This window comes from Etheostoma cragini, chromosome 23 (genome assembly GCF_013103735.1).
Source record: "Etheostoma cragini isolate CJK2018 chromosome 23, CSU_Ecrag_1.0, whole genome shotgun sequence".
Lineage (NCBI taxonomy): Eukaryota > Metazoa > Chordata > Actinopteri > Perciformes > Percidae > Etheostoma > Etheostoma cragini.
In genome coordinates, this window is record NC_048429.1 from 10,065,684 (window position 1) to 10,080,000 (window position 14,317).

General features: G+C 39.3%; 1 protein-coding gene across 4 annotated transcripts in view; it reads right to left on the reverse strand.

The window, feature by feature from the left end:
- Window positions 1-8,749, reverse strand: part of znf800b (zinc finger protein 800b) — a 29,770-nt gene extending 21,021 nt beyond the window's left edge. Inside the window, exon 1 of one of the 4 annotated variants that reach the window (XM_034862918.1) lies at window positions 8,536-8,749. The gene's annotated coding sequence lies outside the window, so the exon portion shown is untranslated. Of the gene's footprint in view, window positions 1-5,231; window positions 5,354-6,943; window positions 7,239-8,535 lie in introns of those variants that run through there. The other 3 variants (XM_034862920.1, XM_034862917.1, XM_034862919.1) reach the window with 3 other exon arrangements.
- Window positions 8,750-14,317: the final 5,568 nt, after the last annotated feature.

Here is a 14,317-nt window from a genome sequence, read left to right on the forward strand (position 1 = left end):
ACTGCTCTTGTGGCCAGTGTAGCCAGTTTAATTGATAATGACAATGATAATAATAATAATGTTTGTTTTAGGCTATAGGTATAAACTAAACTTTTATTAATTCATTTTAAATTTAAACTCTAAATTCAGTTAAATTGAGGCATTAGTCAAGTCAATTAAGTGTTTTTCCCCCTGTGAAGAAAGGTGCCTTACAATTATAAGAAAACTTAGATTCAATAATAATAAGAAAATCTGACAGAAACGTAGTTTAGCAAACTGAACAGTGGAGCCTGCGCCTACACCTACAGTGGCGTTACATGACAACAGCGACAGTGGAAAGTGAGGGGTCGGTAATGTCACATGCTTGATGATGCAGCCAATGTCATGTGCACAGCAACACTTGTGAACTTCATTCATCAATCACTTGCACATGCCATCTGTTTGTACGAGCAGTTCTTTCATTAAAACCCAATGACTTAGTATGGGCAGAATAAGAAAGGTATGTTACAATCACAACCAAAAAAGGGACTTTACTGCCTTCATGTACATCTACAGCACGATTTTAAAAATGTGGATTCTGAGTCCAACAGCAGCCTAACTACTTTGTTGAGAAGTGTTTCATAAGAACCTGACAAGCAGCAGCATGCCAGTGCTGACCATGACTGTCTGAGACAATACACAACACTCTTTTAACTCACTTCTGAAGAGGCTATATGTACAGTACAAAAGGTTTAAAACAAACACATCTAGCCACACAAATGCGCCCAATACGCTCAACCACTGACATGAGGGACTCTTCCGTTTCCATGGCAACAGACAGACATGGTTGTGAAGTAGCAACTCCTGTTCTGACTCAGGTAATAGGTGTCCTGGGCTCAAACTGAGGATGGTTTGCATCTACGGTCCAACTCCTCAATTTACACTCCACTTCCTGCTTGATACGGGATGCTTGTATTGTTGAAAGATGAGAAATTTTAGATTAATTTTATTGCTGTGTTAATTTCAAGTTATTCTATAGAAACAAATGCCAAAACATGCCAACGTCTTCTGAGGACAGTTAAAGATCATTCATATTCTGTTAGAAACTTAAACTATTGTTTAGGTGTTAGGCTTAATTCTTGATTAAAGCAGTGATTATTGATGTCCTGACCTTTGATTTTAAGAAACAACACATCTACACAACACATGAAGAACTGAAACGTCATATTATTCTGACGTGCCATGCAATATGTGAGAAAGACAAGTATTCCCTGTTCTACACAAGCCAAAAGACCAATTTTAAAAGTTTATTTTCACATGTGAACCCTTCTCAGCAAAAATACTACATCCTTTGGTCAATATTTCACAAATACACCTGATGATATCTTCTCCAGTGCTACATATTAATGAGCAAATATATTTAGGTTTCATCTCCAGTGATAATCCAATGAATTTTGTTTATGCCGGCTAGAATTCAATCTGTCAAAGCGTTTCCCTTTTGGGAACATCTCTTATTTTAGAAGACAGATCCTTGTTTGCCCTATCAGAGGAAACAACTAAAGGTAAATTCATGTCACAAGAGCAGAACTTCCTCTTCTTTGGAGCTTCAGCGTCTTTGCCGCCTACCCCATAAAGAAACATCAGCATGCCATATTTCATTATGTAAGAGTGTGCATGTATATACTTTATGCATGTATGTATGTATGTATGTATGTATGTGTTAAAATGTTTGTGTGGTTCTTGAGCCAAATGATGTGTGTCTGCAATCACCACTGCCTTATCATAGTTATTTCCGATGGCTGTGTGGGGGTGGACTGACAGGACTTCCTCCTAATGGAGGGACACCACACTCATTGGCATGATGCTGACTGCTGGCACACTGGATACCACCTGACCACAAGATAGGATGGGAACAATGTTGTGGCCTACTGACAGAGTTCCCCTGCACTTAAAAACCTGCCTTTTCTTTGGCTCAGACCTTCAACCTACTTACTTCAGGTTCACCTAATGTTGGGAATCTAGAGAAATAAGGTGTATTGTCCTGTTGTACTCTGTCACCCGGCATATCAAGTTATGTATGTATGCATGTATGTAAGTATACTGTAAACCCACAGATATATATGTTCTGAAAACATACAGTACATATATAAAGTACATTCAATAAAGGTACACTACAGGGGGTGACCTCTAGCTCACCCCATGTAGGCTGAGGCCTTTGCAGCGGCCCTTTGCTGCATGTCATCCCCCATCTCTCTCCCACATTTCCTGTCTATCCACTGTAACTCTAAAAAAAGGAAGAAAAGCCCCAAAAATTAATCTTTAAAAACAAATTACACTAAACTATCTCTGTGCACAACAAAATAACCAGACAAGCTGTTTCCGAGTGGGACATTTTAAAACTTGCATCTATTGGGTTTCTAAAGGTATCACTATCCCAGTTCTTCTATAAGACTTTTTCATCTCCTGTGTGAGTTTGACAGGACAGAGGTCTATACTACAGTGTGAATGACATACAAATGTAAAAACAGCATGCGAAGATGTCAAATATGCTCAACTTTGCTGACTGCTGACAACTGTTTTAGGGAAACTCCCAAACACAAATCACTGTGGCAACAAATCATACTCTGCAGAGGTTTTGTTGTAAATGTGGAAATACCTGAGGGGTGCACACACACAAATTACACACATGCAGAATTGTGTGCACACATACACCAACTTATACAAATACTGTTCGGTCTCCCAAAGAGCAAATTTTACTATCTACAAATATTTACTCGCTCAACTAAGTTTACTAGACTGAAACATATGCTGTTTTGAGGTCTGCTATAAACTGCGCTTACTTTCTGCGATAGCTCTCATCACCCAATCACGCCAGAAAACACTTGGTGGCAGGACAGCGGCTATCCAAAGGGTTGGTTATTACTGAATTTGCTATTTGACCTTCAAAAACAAACACAAAAGGAAACTTCTGCACAGTATGTAAAGTCTTGATTCAAAGCAGGTACATTGGAGCAACGTTAAGGGATGCAGTAGCAGAGTGAGAAAAAGGAACAGAGATTTAAATAAATATAGACATGAGAGATGCGTAAAGGATATTTTCATGCCAGGTGTGTGGATGAGCAGCATATGATCTTTGAAATCTAGCCTCTAAAATCCCATGTAGATGTATAATTAAGTGCTGTATACGGTAATGTCAACGTTAAATGGCAACGCAAAAAAACAGTAATTCCTGTGATATCCAAAAGGTGTTATAAAAAACATATCAACTGAGAAGGGCACCCTGTGATGACAACCGAGTGTGATGTTAACAGACTACTGAACGGATCTTCTCCAGGTAGTTGGAGCATGCTCTGTCACAATGGGCAGAAAAAAGGTTCTTTGTTGACATGTCGAGCTGCTGGAAACTCACAGTGTTCACAAATGCCAGTCACAGCACGACAAATGTTTAGTTTAGAAAGGTGTTCTTACTAACTGGTGTGTCACCTGTCAACAATATATAGGACCACAGTTTCCTGGCTTGTAGATAATAAGACTGACTTAACTGCCTTACTGGATATCTGTAGTTGACATACTTATTGACTGGCTGATGCTGATTTTCTGGTTGCCTAACTGGATGGATATCTTAATTAATGTCTGTCTGTCTGTCTGTTTGCCTCACTGACTGGTTATATGACCGGCAGGTTAATGGTTTGTTGACTGACTTAACGTAGCACATTGGTTTTGATAAGCTGACTCCGTGACTGAACACAGCACTACATCATTTAACTGACTGAATCATGCAGTGACATCATTAAACTGTTGCAGTCAACATGATACCTGGAAAACCTTTATCAGGGAGGAAAGCCAGGCAGTCCTGGCTGCTGTACGAAATAAGAAAAGACTAATCTCAGGTTGCTATAACCCCAAATCTTATGAGATGATGGGAGGCAGAACTACACATACAACGTATTTGACATATGCAGACCAATTCTTTAACTTAAGGCCAATATGTCTTTCCATTTTATTTTAGTTCCACTAGGTAACTAGGAAGCAGTAATTTCCTAGTTACGCATTCATAGTCCTCCCTAAGGTTAGACTGACCATCTCCATTGTGTCAGAAATACTCATGTACTGTGTTGTAAAGTGTTTAAAGGGGATGATGGTAACGGTCTTGATCTGAACTAATAAACTTTACAACACATGTACAGTAGAACCATCTCAACATCTGTACTTAGACTGAGCAATGTTCTCTTTCAACATGCAATGCAAAATAAGTTTCCATTCAAATAATCATACTGTAAAATAACAGCCAAGTTGCCCCAATGAACCTCGAATTGAAAAATACATTATCAAGGATAAAAATAATCCCAAAACTCAGGCCTTCTGGGGTGAATCTCTACCTTAAGGAACATTTTTCTGGGGTTTGGGTAGCTGTCTATTCCTTGTTTGGTTTTAACCATCATCCCCAGCTTTCAATAAAGCACATGAAGGGGAAACTGTCAGCTAAATTAAAAAAAATCAAGTAAATATAAAACATATGCTTTGCCAGAAAAAGTATTTCTGTAAGATTAGAATAGATTTCTAGTTAGTAAATTAAGCTGCACAAATCAAATTGTTATATATTTGAATTACTTCAACAGTATAACTTTGCAACAGAATAAATACCTCTAATGCTGCATTTGGACATTTTAGTCATATTCTCTAAATTAGTGATATTATTTTATATTGAATGCTTACTACAAGCCTGTCATTCCATTAGAATAAGTGTTATGGTACTAGAAAGTTACCAATCAACCGGTATAATTGATCAAATATAAATTCCCATCTTTCCCTCCACACCATAACTTAATTATTTCAATGCTAACAGAATCAGCAGTTTCAGTTTGAGAATTTCAGGACTTTCTGCCTTGTGAACAAGTTCTGAGCTCTGGTGGATGAAACCATGCGCAGAACCCAAAAGCGCAACAGCAACAAATAAAATGTTTCAGGACATAAACGCCCTGCTCATCTCCATAGCAGAAACGCGTGGCGCGCTGGGGATGTAATAAAAACGACGCGGGTGTTTATCCAGTGTCCAAACCATAATCCAACCTTATTCTCTGCGCTGTTAATAAATGTTTACGGCCACATAATCACGATCCCGTGGAAAGGCATTTATCCACACACGATTGACTCCATAATAGCCACATGCACCGAGCACCATGAGGGAAGGGAAAAGACCGGACGGATATACTCCTCTCCGGCTGGCCTGTCGAGCCCCGAAGCAGGTTTAGTGTGTGTACGCATCCACTTACGCATCCCAGGCAGGGCGAATGAAACCTTACCATCCCGAAAAAAACTGCGCGATCTTCCGTGTTGATACAGAATCCCAAGTCGGTGCACTACTGGAGAGTGGAAGCGCACGGCGGTTGTTGCCGCCGCGGTCCGTGTCTATTGGTTCCCTTTCAGCTGGGGCAGCGTCAGCACACACACACACACACACACACACACACACAGTCTCCATTTGCAACTCCATCGCCCCCCATGGGCGTGCGAGGCCGCGGGCTGTGACGCAAATGGAACTGGGTGATTTGCAAATGACATATCTTCCTAAGTCAGTGTCGTCGCCACGGAGAGTGATCCAATTGACAAGATATTGCACACAAATATCCATCGGATGGTGGATGACGAGAAATTAAAGGCGGATAAGCAGTTCGCTCTACGGGGATGCGGTTGCATAACTCAGGAAACTTAATAAAAATGTGCACGGAGCAAACGATGTGCAGTCTCCATGGCTGATGTTTTGACGTTGTTTCGATTTGATCGTGATGGCCTGTACTATAACACTCCGCACACAATCAGTCCTCGACTTTTGGTCACAGGAGGAACCAAGCCGAGCACACACAGGGAACCGAGTGGCCTCGCTGTGGTGGATGTGTGGTGGCCAGTGCTAGGACGCATGCACGTACGGCGAAAGACAGGACAGCCGGAGTGGGACTTAGGATCGCATTCACAGGCCATAAAGGGCCCGCATGAATACTATTGTGCTCTTTTATCCAACAGTCCCCAACTATTTACAAAAGGTTGGCCAGCACACACAAAACATATCGCGGCGAAATGGTGGCGGCGGTTACAGCAGCTGCCACTGTGCTCTGCGCCAGGCAGCAGCACAATCATTGCGCAGCGCCGGACTTCCCCAGTTTTGTGCAAACTATGTGATTCGTCCAAAAGACTTTTATTTTTACCTCATTCAGGATGTCCTCGGCTGGCAAGCAGCGAACCAGAGCGCAGGGCAGTCGCCATTCTCATGGCACGATTTGCATCGCCCCCATTATCCCCGAACATCTCTTTTTACACGGTTATATTTTCAGCCTAAAAAACAATATTTTGACCAACAATGGGACAGCTTGACTTGATCACAGGAAAAGTCAAGTACAAAATGTACATACAAACCGTAAAAGAGAGGCCCCTCATAACGATTGCAGCATGGCAGAGGAGTGTGGCGTAAAAACGAGCTAACCCGGATCAAATACACACAAAGACAAGGTACAGTGCTCCCATAAATTACGTCCATCGCCACCCTGGTAATAACACTAAACCATCCCTGGTCATTTGTATTAGCCTAGAGCCGGTAAAGATGGCATTAACATGAATGTACAACGCTGCGTTTTGCGGCTCGGTGCCACCTTTTCCAGAAGCAGCTTGGCGCACAGGACCGGTGACCCTTCCATCTTTGCGCGTCCTTCTACGGGGCGAAATCTCCAACTATCTCATGTTTTGACGAGTTACGGTTGAATACAACACATTGTAGTAGGTGATTCCCTATTTGATGAGGGAAACGCTACATGTAAAGGCTGCTACAAGTCTCGGAAACTATTCCTCTCCCCGCCGCGGCCAGGCAGAAACAAGAGGGCGATGACGCCATTTTCTGCAAAAACAACCATGCTCGGGAAGCCAAAGCGAAGGAGGTTTAACCCGCTCCGCAGCCCTCCAGTCCCACTAAAACGTCTCAAAAACAAGTCCTTACCTTGTATTTGTTGGATGTGTGGTGGAATAGTGTGTTTGACGAGGTAAAACTACGCAGTCGTGGCTACTTCGAGTCCGGAGATTGTTTATTTCGCCTCCCAGCGTCCCCGGTTCACTCTGAACAAGTTCGTCTGCGAGCCGCTGTCTTTGTGCACCCAGAGGAGCCTCACAGCATCAAACCAGTCTCTGCGCAAAGGTGCACCCTCTACGTCCGATTTCAGCTGGAAATGTCGACACTTTAGGTCAACAATCCGAAAAATAGGATAGACTGGACCTCTTTAAATCAAGAAAACTTTGATTAATATCCAGCTTTTAGCCAAAACCCACGGTTGTAGTGCTGACTTATCCCCCAAAACGCACAACCTTAGACGAACACAGCTCTCCACAAGAGTCCACGACGCTAGTTTACGCAAAATAAAACAGGTGGAGACACTCTCAAACCTTCGCTAATAGGATAAGATAAAATAGTCTACTTTATATGACCAATTAAATACTTAAGCCTACTCATTTGCCAGAGTAGCACAAAGATGACTCAACTTAAAGTGATATTCAGAAATGTGTGGCCAAAAGTTGTGGCATTTACTCATTAAAAATATACACATTTTGTATAGTCCAGGGGTTCACAATGTTCTCCAAAATGAGGGTTCAAGTAGAGAGATATTGGACAATAGACTTAAAATTAGAAAAATGTACTCACTACATCTGAAAAGTTGAAATTTTCCTCAATCATGAACAGAATTTGTATTTTTTATAACTTGTTCAACACTCTTTCTGCACTGTGCAAAGGAAGAGTTAATGAACTATCCCCGATGTGTGTGTCCCTACTAAAGTCCCTCCTGTGACCCCTAAATTCTAGCTTAATTCATCACAATGCTGATTCCAGTGGTTTTAGTATAACTTTCGAATCCCATAAACTTTAACGTTAATGCAGAGCGTAAAAGGCCAATACAAGGGCCACTGAGTCAATCAATAGTTGACAAAACATGTTGTGAATCCCACTATTGACTGTTTTATATGTTAATTGATTTACATTGTTATCACACAACTCCTTTGCAAACAACCGTGGAAGCATTTAGAAACATGTTTTCTATTGTTTGGCGAGGGACGGTAGTGATAACTGAGTGGATTCTTAACTAAAATAAAGTCTAATTTACCTAATTTACCGCCAAGCAGTTGATGTAAAGCTAGCTAACGTTAAACTTAGCAATAGCAGAAGTATCGTTAACAGTAGTTAGGTTAACTGTTTAGCGTTGGCCCAATTACTTCCCCCTCACAATATTTCCCGTGCATAACCAAGCCAAGGACACCAAACCAAGGATACCAAAGTTTGTTTTGATTAATAAAATGACAGATGTGAAAATATTATCGATGGGATAATATCAACTTTGTGCCGAAGCTAGCTAGCTTAAATTGTGCAAGAGCCTACCAGGAACAGCTAAAACATAATAGCAAGGTTAGCTATGTTATTTACAATGAGAGGTGCACGGCTGTTCTGTGCTACATATTTTGTGCTATTTTTTGAATTTTATAATTTGTGAGCACAAAAGTGTTTAAAAGAAAATTTAACTTTATGCTAAAACAGCAAATACTTACCTTGTTTCCAGATTATTGAACAGACTTGGGAAAGATAACGGAAATTTGAGTTATCGGTATCGGTACGTCAAAGAGATGCACACCTTTGACCGCATAACAACTCAAAATTAATGTAGGCCTAAAGACGCTCCATAGCACGCAATATACTAACATTAAGTTAGCTAGCTGGCTAACCAACCTATGCTTTCTAGCTTTAATGAGAAAGTATCAGATTGGTTAAGTTAATTAGGTGCAGCTGGCTCAAACATTTGACATGTAAAATGATGGTGAAGTTGAGTTTATGCAGGTGGGGTGGAGGTGATGGAGAGAGAACATTTGCATGGACCTGATAAAAGTTTTTAAGGTAAGAATTGACAGGTATTAACAGATATGACAAAAAGCGATGGTCAAATCAAATACCTCATAAAACCGTATTAGTGCATTATTACTAAGTGAAGGGCTGTTACCACAGTTTTAAAGAAGCAAAAGGTCATTTTCCTCAGTGTGAAACATGGCATTACATAGAGTACTGTTCAAATAATGAATGAAAGTGAAATAGGTAGCCTATTAAATGTTTACTTAAGTACTGCATAGTAATACAACAGAAGGAGTTTCGTAGGAATAATTTAATAGTTATAAACAAAAGCAATATGGTCTAAAACATGGGGGCCCACTCTGTGGCATACTTTGTAGCAACAAAAAAGTTTGTTAACAATTGAAGCACTATAGCCTAAACTTCTACTGTGGAAGAGGTATAAAGTAGTTTTTTAATACAATCTTAAAGTATATTGTGTTTGCTATCAGAAGTAGTACAAGTAATGCCATCATGTAGTACTCTAGTGTGTAGTGTAGTAGTAGTTACCAGCAATTTAACAAAAACACTGACTGGCGGCTGTAAATAACAGTCACTGGCTTTTGCATTTATTGAATTTATGTTTTGTTATTTTTACTCTTATGTTGTACTTCTAAGGTATGCTATACTATTTGTTTTGGTAACTCAATTGTATATTAATAGTGATTCAAGTCAGCGGTGTCATCAACAGGATGACAAACCAGCCAATAAGCCAACGACTCAAACCCAACCTGGTAACTCCTTTGAATGGAAAAAAAAAAAAATCCGCAAAGATGGTTAAAAATGCTAAATCTGAACACATTTGAAACTAAACAATTAGAGATTGAATTAGAGTATGAGTATAATTAAGAAAAGTGTCCCACTTAGGCTAAGCTGTTACACCTGCCGTAAAAGATCCGTATTCGGCATATTGAGCTATTCATTAACTGTTTTTATTTAGCCCCCAGGTTTGGCTGCATTTGATGGATATCATATCAAATATGTGTAAAATGATACAGAAATGCCCTACGTATCCTGAATATATCCTACAAGATCTCAAATCCAATAAGAAAAACACTCAACTCATTGAATGCAAAGTGGGTAGAAAGTGGGGGAATTTGAGAAGTTCTATAAGAGTTATAATCCCTGCCAGCTCTTTCCTTTAGTCTCATGAGAGCTCGCAACAAAAGGTGCCCACCACTATCGCCTATACACAATTAACTAAAGCACCAGCATTATTCCATTATCATAAGAATGCTGTTTGCAATGGGGGGAGAAACTCCTCGGCATTCATAGACGTTGCCGAATAGAGCCGAGAGCTTTTATCTTCTCAATTACATGCCGGCAGCATTTATCACAAAACCTAGTGACATGTTTGGACACTTTTTGTGCATGACACATAATTTGTTATGTTGGTAGTTTAAACAGCCTGTTTATAATTACAGCTGGGGCTACAAGTGGGCCTTGTTTGGAGGGACTTGTGAAGATGCTGGAGATTAGGATACAACTTGATTCCAGACCCATCCACTATGTAAAATACAAACAAGAAAAATGTTTGTTTTTCCTAATTAAGCTTTTCGATTGGAGCAAATATTTTGATTGTCAAATACATAAATGTTTGTGTTCAACTTTCTTACAATTTGCAGAAAGTTGAAGTCTATTTTATTTTACTTTCGTTCTACCTTGGATGTGAGTGATTTCCCTGGCTATCGCGTGGTAGCTGCTGTGATTATGAATTCACTGGACGACCTGTGCAGTAATTGTTCATCCCAGCGGGAGCATCGGAATAAATGAAGACTAAACAAGGCTCGTTCCTTACTCTGAGGTTAACATCATTTATTCTGCATTGGATTTCTTCCCTGGTGCTTGTAAACTGATTTGTGGCTGATGAGATTTGGGGTTGTGTTAGAGGTAACTGACCACAAGGTGTCAATGTTGTTGGGAATGTGTATTTTTTTTGTCATTTCACTCCATTAATGTAAAAGGTAGCGGGTAGAAAATGCCTGCTGGATGTCATGCTCAAATAAATCTAATTGGAAGTAGTGATTTGTCTGGAGAGCAGTAATAGATGTCAGTAGAGCCATCTGTACATGTAACTACAGCCACTGCTTTTCTACCAACACAGTATTTACAAAGGCCTCTGTTTCAGACTTTACACATGTATATAATCTCTTTAAAAATTCCCTAAAACTGCTCAACATAATAGTAACAGCATACAATACATATGGTATGTTTAGGCTGAATCTTTCCTCTTGAAAGAAACATTATGTTTGGGAAGAGTCAAGACATATGAGCGACATCGCAGTGTGCTGTGCAAAACAGTGATCATGAAAAAATAATGCAGCAGCTCCTTTTGTCGAAAAAATCTCAAACTGCAGCCATAAATGCAAACGTTAGAGCAATCTGTGGGGCTACATGACCTCATGTGCATTTTGACTGTTACTGTAATCTAAATCAAATTGCTAACAGTTTACAGCCTACAATTGACATTTTTCACACGACCCTCCTACAATCTAAACCATCACAAACCAGAAGAAAATCAACATTTGCGCTGATGAGAGACTGTCATCATTACATCCATCTATTGCACATGTCCCAGGAGTTCTCAGGATAACTTTTTGGAGTTAAAATGAACAAAACTTTGAACAGGATACACAGTATGTTTGACAGATTCTGAACAGCAGACACTGGGATCTGGGATTGCTCTATCTGCAGATGTTCTAAAAGTCTAATTTTTAGAAGGAAATTTAAACTTCAAAATGTTTAAGTGACATTCTTTTGAAAGAAGAAAATAATCTATTATACATAGTATGTGTACATATTAAAGAATATATATATATATATATATATATATATATTCTTTTGAATATATATTTATATCCTCACATAACAGTCAAATGTTCACCTTTGTTCAGCTTTGCTGTCCTTGTCCTTTTAACCGTTGTAATTCTGTGTACATTGAGAGCAACAAAAAGCCAGGGTCAAATTCCCTGTATGCGTCACACACTTACTTGGCCATTATATCAGATTCAGAAATGAAAAGTTAAATACGAACAATGAAATGCAGTCTTACTCACAGCTTTTGCTGTTAGGGCCTTTCTGACCGCTAGCCTACGGTTGCTAATGTTAGTTTGTGATGGAAAATTTTAAATAGATGTTGTTTAATTAGTCACTGCCTTTTAAACTTCTCTATATTTATGGTTCTGTCACTCTATTTGCAAAAGTTACATAGTCTTGCTTTAAAGTGGATTACAAATATTATAGTGCTATAATGTGTGAACGGTATTTTTTGTGATCAGCTGCAATATCTCCATGTTCATGGTGTTTCTCTAAATTGGCCTCCAGTTGTCAGTCTCTGGGGGTCAATAGTAACATTTGACTTAGACTAGAGGTCACATTCACTGACCTCCACAAGAGTGGGAATATGCACCTTCCAGGGATGAACAGAAGAAAATTGTTAGTCATCGCTGTTAGCAAAATAATGGTAAAAAGATCAAAGACAAAGAAAGACAAAGACAAAGACAAAGACAAAGACACACACACACACACACACACACACACACACACAGGAAATGAAGCTGTTCAATAATGCTCTATTAGCCTGCTAAATCTTTGACTTAAAATTCATTTTAACATTTACTTAATCAGTAAAATGATCAAACCCAACCTCTGTTTTAAGGTAGATGTTAAACTTAATTGGATTTTCCCTTGACTCAGTTAGTTAAATTAATAATCTGTGAGTTCTACCACAAGACAAACACGCGTTACAAACTTGGCACAGTTTGTACATGATGACAAACAGAAGGGAGGTTTTGCTAAAGTTCGAACCAGACAGTTACTCTTAAAATCATAAAAAAAATGCATTATTTACATATTTCCAGACCTTGTTTCATAAAGATTAACAGGTAAGGATGAGTAGAAAAACACAGGAGAGCGTGTAAATGTCTGCTTACTGCCAGCAGTGTCCTTTCATTTTGGTGAATGCCCGGTCCGAGCAGAGCTTTAGGTCCCAGAAGTCCGCTATCCACTGTAAACAAGAACAACAAATCCCTGCTATAAAGAGAGAAAGGCAGCTTAGCTCCAACTAGGAGCACCAAGAGGGACTCTCCAAAGATTGCTTATATGCACTTAATTATGTGCTGCACAAAATCTTTTTTGCCAAAATAGGTATTTGTCCTGTTGAGCTAAAGCTCCAATAAAACTAGTGCTTTTGTGTTATCAGCCTTTAGAGCTGTCCAGGCATACTGCTGTGGAGAAGAAGCTTTAGAATCACAATCCAATATCATCTTTCTCTTTACAAATAATCAAGGAGGAGTCTGGTTAGATTACACTTAAATCCAAGTTAATAACATGTCTTGGTTTAATTCAATAAATAAAACACAACCTGACACAAATACAAAATGGAAAACTTTGAAAAAGTCTGATGGTGCTGCAAGTCACTTTAATTTAGGAGATAACGGTCCTCAATCATAAAAAGCTAAATCCTTATGTCAGCATGTTAAAACTTTTAGCAGGTATAATGTTTACCATGTTCACCATCTTATTCTTGAGTGTTAGCATTCTGTTAGCAACATTTGCTACTTTTTACACAAAGTTCAGGTGAGGCTGATAAGAGTTGCCAATTATTGGACAAATTGAATTTATTCAATGATGGCGCTATATTAAACATCAAGGGGTCACGAAAGTTATAAGAACTGATCATCTGGGGCACCTGGCTAGCTACCTGGTGGTAGCTGAAAGGGGTTTGTTCCTCAAACGTGGCGGTCGTGGATTTGACATCATGTCTTCACTTCTCCTATATTAATAAAAGCCTAAAATGCCCCAAAAAGAATCTAAAAAAACAACAGAAAAAAGAAGCGATCCTTTATGGGCCATGAATATCTGAAGCAAATTCTATAGCAATCCACCCAATAATTTTCAAGCTATATCACAAAAAAACAAAAGTGTAAACCTGCTAGTGGCACTAAGAGGAAAGGTCAGTGGATCACCAGTCAGTAGGATTGATCCTCTTCGTCTGATAGCTGTTGAGATGTTTCAGTCTGGACCAGAGAGCCAGTCGCTGGAGCCCGGATGCTGGGGGAAAAGAATACATGACAACTAAATTCGGGGAAAAGTTTCAAATGTTCTTGTAGACTCAGGGCTCAGCCCAGTTCAGTGTGTCCAATAATGAAAATGGCAATTACAGAAGCATCTGGTAAGAATTTAAGCACAAAAAACATAAGTGAATCTCCTTTGTGAAACAATGACAGCCACAGAAGACGTATTTGCTCTTCTAAAACAACACAACATATCTTGTAAGACATCAAGGATCAAGAAACCTTTCACAGAAACCACTCAACTTACAACTTTTACAAAACAAACTATAATCTGCAGTGGGACTTTCTTTCCAATTCAAAAGATCTTTGATTTACAAACAACACAACATCCACTTTCAATCATTTAATAAAAGCTTGGATATAAGACTATTTTTTT